Raw genomic sequence first — 7956 nt, 5'->3', positions numbered from 1 at the left:
GAGCAAGGGTTTACCGTGGTCCCGGCCGCTTTCCTTTCCGTGGCTTCCTTTCACTAGGAGGCTGTGGTGAGGAGAGGGCCTGCTCCGGGGGAGACTTAGTAGGACACTAGCCCCTGGGTGCCACCTACTTATGCCACACTGGGGACGGTTCCAACCTGCGCATCGAGGGCTACCCACCTTAGTTGTCACAGTCCTGCCACGGAGCGTGCGGTACCCAGTTAACCCAGCTCCTTTGCGCGGGTGTTAGAGGCGGTAACACAAATAATGCAACGCTTGTGGGGAGGCTCCTGAAGAACCAGCTCCCTTGTAAAACCGAAGCGTGTTCGGGCTCTTCTTTTGAAATGTCTCGTTAGATGCCCTTTGGCTTCCTTTAAGGAGTAATTGTTGAGCACTATCCAGAGACTAACTCTGCATCCTCCTCTCCAGCTGTCGAGGCGCCCTGGGGGTGTAGAGCAGCAGGTCCAGGAGTCCTGCAGTGCTGTGCACCTCTTTCTAGAACGGGCTCAGGATCCATAGACCCATGTGATGTATGTTACATTGGTCATTTTAGTTCAGGAGGCGGGTGGGGCAGAAATAGGCAGTGGGCTAGTACCCGTCAACACCTTGAAGCCTTCTGAATTTGGGACCAGCTCTTTGGTGATGCAAATACTCGTGGCAAGAGCGCAGCGGGACAGACCCTTGAACACTGCTCCCAATGAGGCAAAAGGTGCTTTCGTGGCAATGATGCCGACAGTGCTTGATGCCCTTCCAGTAATGTTAGCATGTGATTTTGAAAACCATGGCTAGGAGGAACGTTTTTTGTGGTGCAAACGGAAAAATATCTCTTGTGTTTGTCGTGTCTTAGCACTTTATGAATTTCTTCACTGCATGGAAGGATGTGTTAGCCCGTGAGCCTCTGATTGGTCGGTAGAGAGGGCATTCTTCCTTGGCACGATGAGGTTTGGAACTTGGTCTGCCCATCAGCTGTACTCGCGTGAGACTCAAGAAATGGCTACTGTTGACGAAGTTGAGAGGGAAGATGGGAAGCGATGCATTGTAGCAATAGGAGCAGCGGTTTTCTCTCTGACAGCTCCGGCCCTTCCTTTTTGACACAGCCTTGAGTTTGGTTCTCCAGCTGGACCCTTTGGAGCAGAGTGAGCCGGGGAAGTGGTAGGGGATCGAGTGCCATCTCGGATCAGGCGTGTCATCTCTTCTCTTCCCTTGAGAGTCCTGTGAGGATGCTGATTGTAGTTGCTTCCTGTGGAATGTGGTGCTGGGGACCTGGGCAGCGAGGTCATACACAGGAACAGTGAATAGTGGTGACCAAAGGAGCTTGCAGTCGAGTTAGGAATGGATGGCTTGGCGTTCGCTTGTGGCTCAGTGGGTTAAGGATCCAGCATTGTTACTGCAGCGGCTCTGGTCACTGCTGTGGTTCAGGTTTGATCCAGGCTTGGGAGCTTCCACATGCCATGGGCACAACCAAAAGGAGGAAAGAAAAAAAATGGGACAGCCTATTAAGTGGCTAAAACTTATTTTGTATAGTAAATGTGCTAGTATCAAGGAAACGCATTCTGGGGGAAACAAGACTGTTGACAAAGACTGAAGAACAGTTTTCTTGGCGATTGGGGCACATGCTGTCCTCAGCATCCACTCATTCCATCCCCAGATCCAGGGGTGGATCCTGATGAGCCAAAGCCAGTAAATGGAGTCGTTCCAAGAGTTGGCAGGTAATGGAGTTAAAAGCACGAATTTAAGGGGACTGGAGGAATGTGAGGTAGTGGCCTTAAGGGGCGGGGCGCGCCTGCGCCGTAGATGAGGGCGAGTTGCTGAAAGTGACAGTTGGAGTTTTGGCCGTGGGAGTGGAAGGCAGGGAAGATTGCTGGAAGTAAAGAGGTGTGTGAAGTTCCCATAAGTGTTGTTGGGAGAAGTGAGTGTGGAAGCCTGGAGTGTCCAGACGTCTGCTGGATAATGGGTTCAGTGTGAAGGCATGGGCTTTGAGGAGGTGTGAGTTTAGAAGTGGTAATGGTGGGAGTTCCCATTGTGGCTACGTGGCTTAAGAAGCCAACTAGCATCCATGAGGATGCTGGTTCAATCCCTGGCCTCGCTTCGTGGATTAAGGACCCAGCTTGGACCTGTCGTGGCTGTGGCGTAGGCTGGCACGTCTGGCCCCTTTTCGGTCCCTAGCCTGAGAATTTTCATATGCCATAGATGCCGCCCTAAAAAGGAAGATGAAAAAGTGGCAGCGGTGTAATAGAGGACCTAACCCAGGGCTCCAAGGAAGTACTGTGCTTGGGACGTGTCTGGTTCAAAGCAGAGAAAGAAAACATTGCGAGGAGGTTGGTGACTGAATTCCACAGGGCTCAGTGGAAGGTTTGGGAAAGGAGCAACATTGGGTCAGGTTAAGAGTAAGACTGCCTGGGAGTTCCCATCGTGGCGCAGCGGAAACGAACCCGACTAGGAGCCATGAGGTTGCAGGTTCCATCCCTGGCCTCGCTCAGTGGGTTAAGGGTCCAGCATTGCCGTGAGCTGTGGTGTAGGTCACAGTTTCGGCTCAGATCCCGAGTTGCTGTGGCTCTGGCATAGGCCGGCGGCTGCAGCTCCGATTGGAGCCCTAGCCTGGGAACCTCCGTATGCCACAGGTGCGGCCCCGAAAAGACCAAAAAAAAAAAAAAAAGTGTCCCCCCCCCCCCCAAATTTAGGACTGCTTGCCATGGTGCAGCGGGTTAATGATCTGGCTTGTCTGTGGAGGCACCAGTCCAGCCTGGCACAGTGGGTTAAGGATCCAACGTTGCTGTAGCTGTGGCATAATTTGCAGTTCCATCTTGGACTCCCTGAGATTCCCTGGCCAGGGAATTTCCATATGCCATGGGGGCAGCTAAAAAAAGCATCGGGGAGAGCTAATGGGAATTGAGGTAGTGGCAGGTGAACGGAAGTGTAGCCCTTGACAGGCGTAGTCCTGAGATTCTGCCAGCAGAAGGATTCGTCTGACACTAGTGGTAGGTCTGGTGCCTGGGGGGAAACGCAGTCTTCTTAGGGACTCTGCCTCTCCCTGCCCCAAGGGTGCCCCAGATCCATTGACCTGCTCATCGTATCCCTTCAACCTGGCTGCCTGGTTTTTTGGGGGGGTGTTTTTTGCTTTTTAGGGCCGTACCTGTGGCAGATGGAAGTTCCCAGGCTAGGGGTCGGATCAGAGCCGCACCACAGCAACCTACACCACAGCTCTCGGCAAGGCCAGGGCTTGATCCCGTGTCCTCATGGATGCTAGTTGGGTTGAGCCTTTTTTTCAAGGCCGTAAATGGTACGGGAGAAGCGAGTCAACTTGCACAATATTATACTTGTATCCCATTGAAATTTGGCGCTTAGCGGCTCAGGGCAGCTAGTGCTACATCCTTGTCTGGGTTGAGAAGCTGGTGATGCGGGATCTGGATTATTTTTAAGGAGGGTTAAAAAAATTTTTAAAAGTGGCCAAACTGGCCATTGTAGAAGTCCAGATAAAATGAGACCATCCATAAGGCAGTAGGAAAGGCCAACTGTGAGGTGTTGCGAAAAGGAGTTGACAGATCCAGGGGACAGTGTCAGGAGGAGGAGGGAGGAATCCGGTTGGAAAGTGCTGCGGACACTGCCACTTGCTGGAGTGGAGGAGGCACAGAGGGGTGGGATCCTTCGGTTTTAGATACACAGTGAGGTGTCTAGGGCACCCGTAGGGAGTGGGTGGGAAAGAGCCTTGGGGCTCGTGTGTGAGTGTGGGCTGAAGCGGAATGTTTGACACTTAGCAGGTGGCTGTTGAAAGCTGTGGTTGTGGAGGGAATCACGTCGAGGAGCATCTGGAGAGCAGAGGGCGGAAGCCCAAACCTTGGGAACAGGGCCAGTGACATCAAAGGGACAGCCTGAAAGATGGGGAACCCCTGAAGAGAAGCGTCGCAGAGTCCCAGAAAACAAAGAAATGGTTCAGTCGGCATCAAAGCCAAAAGGACCGAGGAGGTGGAGGCTGCGAAGTGCCCACTGCAACAAGGAGCCTAGGGGTGAGGGCAGTCCTGGGGGAGTGGGGGTGGCCCCAGGCTCAGCAAGTTGAGGGGTGACTAGGGCTGCTACTCCCCACAACCTTCCCATCTCAGTAACGGCCAGTCCGTCCTTAGAGCTTCAAGCCCAAACCCGCAAGAGTATCCTGACATCTTAAAACTCCGCTTCCAGTGAGTCTGCAAATTCTGTTGATTCCGTCTTTGGTAAAATCCAGAATCTGTCACCGGCTCCCATCCACATGGGTCCAGGCCTCTGTCATCTCTCCCTTGAATTATTGTAGTACCTGCTCCGTGAGCTCCCTGCTACACTTTTCATACCCACCCTTCCGTCGGTTCTCAGCATAGCAGCCAGGGTGTCTGTCCTCCAAAAACCATGTCAGACACTCCTGTACCTAAAATAATCAGCAAGGACCTTCTGTATGGCACAGGGAACTCTTATTTTTTTAACGGCCCCGCCCACAGCGGATGGAAGTTCCCAGGCCAGGGATTGAATCCGAGCTGCAACTGTGACCCAAGCTGTAGCAGCACCACCTTTAACCTACTGCACTGGGCCAAGGGTCAAACTCCCTTCTTCAGCAGCCCGAGCCACGGCAGTCAGATGCTTAACGCATTGCACCATGGCAGGAACTCCTCTACTCAGTAATCTATAATAACCTACTTGGGAAAAGAATCTGAAAATTAATGGGAGTTGCCGTTGTGGCGCAGCAGAAAAAAAATCCGACTAGCATCCATGAGGATGCGGGCTCGATCCCTGGCTCTGCTCAGTGGGTTGAGGATCCGGTGTTGCCGTGAGCTGTGGTGTAGGTCGAGGACGCGGCTCGGATCCTGCGTTGCTGTGGCTGTGGTGTAGGCCGGCAGCTGCAGCTCCAGTTCGACCCTTAGCCTGGGAACCTCCATATGCCGAACGTGTGGCCCTAGAAAACAAAAAACTAAAAAAAAAAAAAAAAATCATGTCAGACTTCGGGTCACTTCTCACTAAGAACCTTCCAGAGGTTCTAGTCTCGCACTTTTGAATAGCATCCTTCCTCTAGGAGGCTTCCCAACGCACCCGCACCTGTGCCGCTCCCACCTCCTCCTGTTCTGTCCCCAGGTTGGTTCCCACCGACCTCCCAGGCCCCCTTTCCCGTGGACATGCCACCGCATTCCCACCTCAAGGCCTTTCTGTACATTTTCTTTTTTTTTTTTTATAATTTTTTTTTATTTTCCCACTGTACAGCAAGGGGGTCAGGTTATCCTTACATGTATATATTACAATTACATTCCCCCCCCCCTTTTTTTATAATTTTTTTTTTTTTGTACATTTTCTTTGTCCCTCTTGACGGGAAGACTTTCCCCAGGACTAACTAAATGGATTTCTGCCTCTGTTCCTGCAGGAAGAGGCTAGAAACTCCTCCCCGTGCCCAGATCTCCAGAACTCTTCCCCCTGCGTGATGGTTCTCCATAATGCACATCGTCTGCTAATCAATACGGCATATCCTCTGTCTCTGCTAGCAAGTAGTCTCAAGAGTAGAGGTTTTGGTTTTTGTTTTTGTTTTGCTTTTTTTGCCACACCCACAGCATGCAGAGGTTCCTGGGCCAGGGATTGACTCCATACCAGAGCCACAGCAGTGACAACACCAGATTCTTAACCCACCGAGCCACCAGGGACCTCCCTTGTCTGTTTGACTTATGCTGCTATATAACCCAGGACCTACAACCAGAGAGCACAGAGTAAAAAGCTCAGTAAGTGGGTTGACGTTGGGAAGCAGTGAGATGAAGGGAGTCAGGGGCTGCGGCTGGAAGGACAGATACACTGGTCAGACCGAATAACTTATGCGTTAGCCCAAGAGGAGAGCTCTTGAGCGTGAAGGGGGATGGTGATTATCAGCTACAGTGGGATGAAAGGACGGCCCTGGGCAGCGTGGGGGAGAAACTGTAGCGGAACCGACCAGTATTGAAGGGCCTTGTCCGAGTTCCCATCGTGGCTCAGCAGTTAACAAACCCAGCTAGTAGCCATGAGGTTGCAGATTCAGTCCCTGGCCTCGCTCAGTGGGTTAAGGATCTGGTGTTGCCGTGAGCTGTGGTGTAGGCTGCAGACACAGGCTCGGATCCTGCATTGCTGTGGCTCTGGCTTAGGCCGGCGGCTACAGCTCTGATTAGACCCCCTAGTCTGCGAACCTTCATATGCTGTGGGTGCAGCCCTAAAGAGACAAAAAATAAGTAAGTAAATAAATGAAGGCTTTGTCATTCATATATCATCTTTCCTATTTTTGTGCAAATGTCATAAGCAATATTCATGTGCTCCTTGTGAAATGTTAGGAACGCGTATTTAAATTGAAAACTTTAAAAAAACGAGATGTGTAAAACAATCCTGTGGCATTTTAATATCTAGTATTTCTCTCTTTTTTTTTTTTGGCTTCAGCCACAGCATGTGGAAGTTCCCAGGCCAGGGATCAAGCCCATGCCACAGCAGTGACCCAAGTCACGGCAGCGACAACGCCAGTCCTTAACACAGGGAACCACTGGGGAGCTCCCCGATATCTAGTATTTCTTGGGTTAAGTTGGATTGTCGGGGGCAATCGTATTCACAGAAGAGAGAATAACGGCGTTCTACGTGAGTGATACTTTTAACATGTATCTAAAGTCAGATGATAGCAGCAGTTCCTGCCGTGGCACCATGGGACCAGCAGGGTCTTGGGAGCGCTGGGACACAGCTTTGATCCTTGGCCCCGCACAGGAGATTCAAGATCCAGCGTTGTCACAGCTGCCGCCTAGGTGGCGGATCTGATCCCTGCCCTGGGGACCCCATATGCCTCAGGGCAACCAAAAGAGAAAAGAAAAATAGATAGGATGGCATTTGAAAAGATGACTTATCCTCCGCTTCTGGTGATGCTGGACTAACACTCGTCTGCTGAAGACCGCAAGGAACACTAGGCAAGATATGTTTACAATCCTTCTAAAGGCAACAAAATAGGAGTTGCTGCTGTGGCGCAGTGGCTAACAGCCCGACTAGTATCCATGAGGATGCGGGTTCCACCCCTGGCCTTGCTCAGTGGGTCAGGGATCTGGCGTTGCCGCGAGCTGTGGTGTAGGTTGAAGAGGCGGCTCGGATCTGGCGCAGTGGCGGTGGCTGTGGCCAGCAGCTGTAGCTCCGACGTGACCCCTAGCCTGGGAACCTCCATATGCCACAAGTACAGTGCTAAAAAGCAAACATAAATGAATAAATAATAAAAAAGAAAAGCAACAAAATACTAAAAGGTTCCCAGATGGGGTCCAGGAGAGGATGGTAACAGGGAAAAGTAAGCCCGGTGCTCAGGATAGGTTTGAAAATCTGTAAGAGACGACGGAGACGCCAAGTGCTGTCTGGAAATGTGAGCGTGCTCTGGTCTGGAGGAGGGCAGCTGTGCAGTGCTATAGGGAAAAAGTTAGGGTCCAGGCCCACCAAGTGTGGGAACCCTTGTATAGTGCCCCACGCTTTGCGTTGAGGACATCGAAGTGAATTAAACCAGCCCTCACACAAATGCAGCCGGATGTGGAGTTAGGTGGGCATGCAGAGATCTCAAGCCGTAAATTTGGACGAAGGTGACCCCGAATTGCGGGTTCCCCTCCCTCCACCCCAGGCACCAAGGTAAAGCAAATAAAATATTATTTGTGGAAAATAACATCCTAGGCTTTGAGTTATTTCCAAAAACATTTCCAAGTGCCAAATCAGGAACATATTCAGGAGTTCCTCTTGCGACTCATTGAGTTAAGAACCCAACAGAGTGGCGTTGCCATTGCGGCACAGCAGAAACCAATCTGACTAGTGTCCATGAGGCTGCCGGTTGGATCCCTGGCCTTGCTCAGTGGGTTAAGGATCTGGCGCTGCCGTGAGCTGTGGTGTAGGTCTCGGATGTGGCTGGGATTCTGCACTGCTGTGGCTGTGGCGTAGGCCCGCAGCTGTAGCTCCGATGCAACCCCTAGCCTGGGAACCTCTGTA

The sequence above is a fragment of the Phacochoerus africanus genome, chromosome 8 (genome assembly GCF_016906955.1).
Source record: "Phacochoerus africanus isolate WHEZ1 chromosome 8, ROS_Pafr_v1, whole genome shotgun sequence".
NCBI lineage: Eukaryota > Metazoa > Chordata > Mammalia > Artiodactyla > Suidae > Phacochoerus > Phacochoerus africanus.
The sequence above is the reverse complement of the archived record's forward strand: the minus strand, read 5'-3'. Positions refer to the sequence as shown.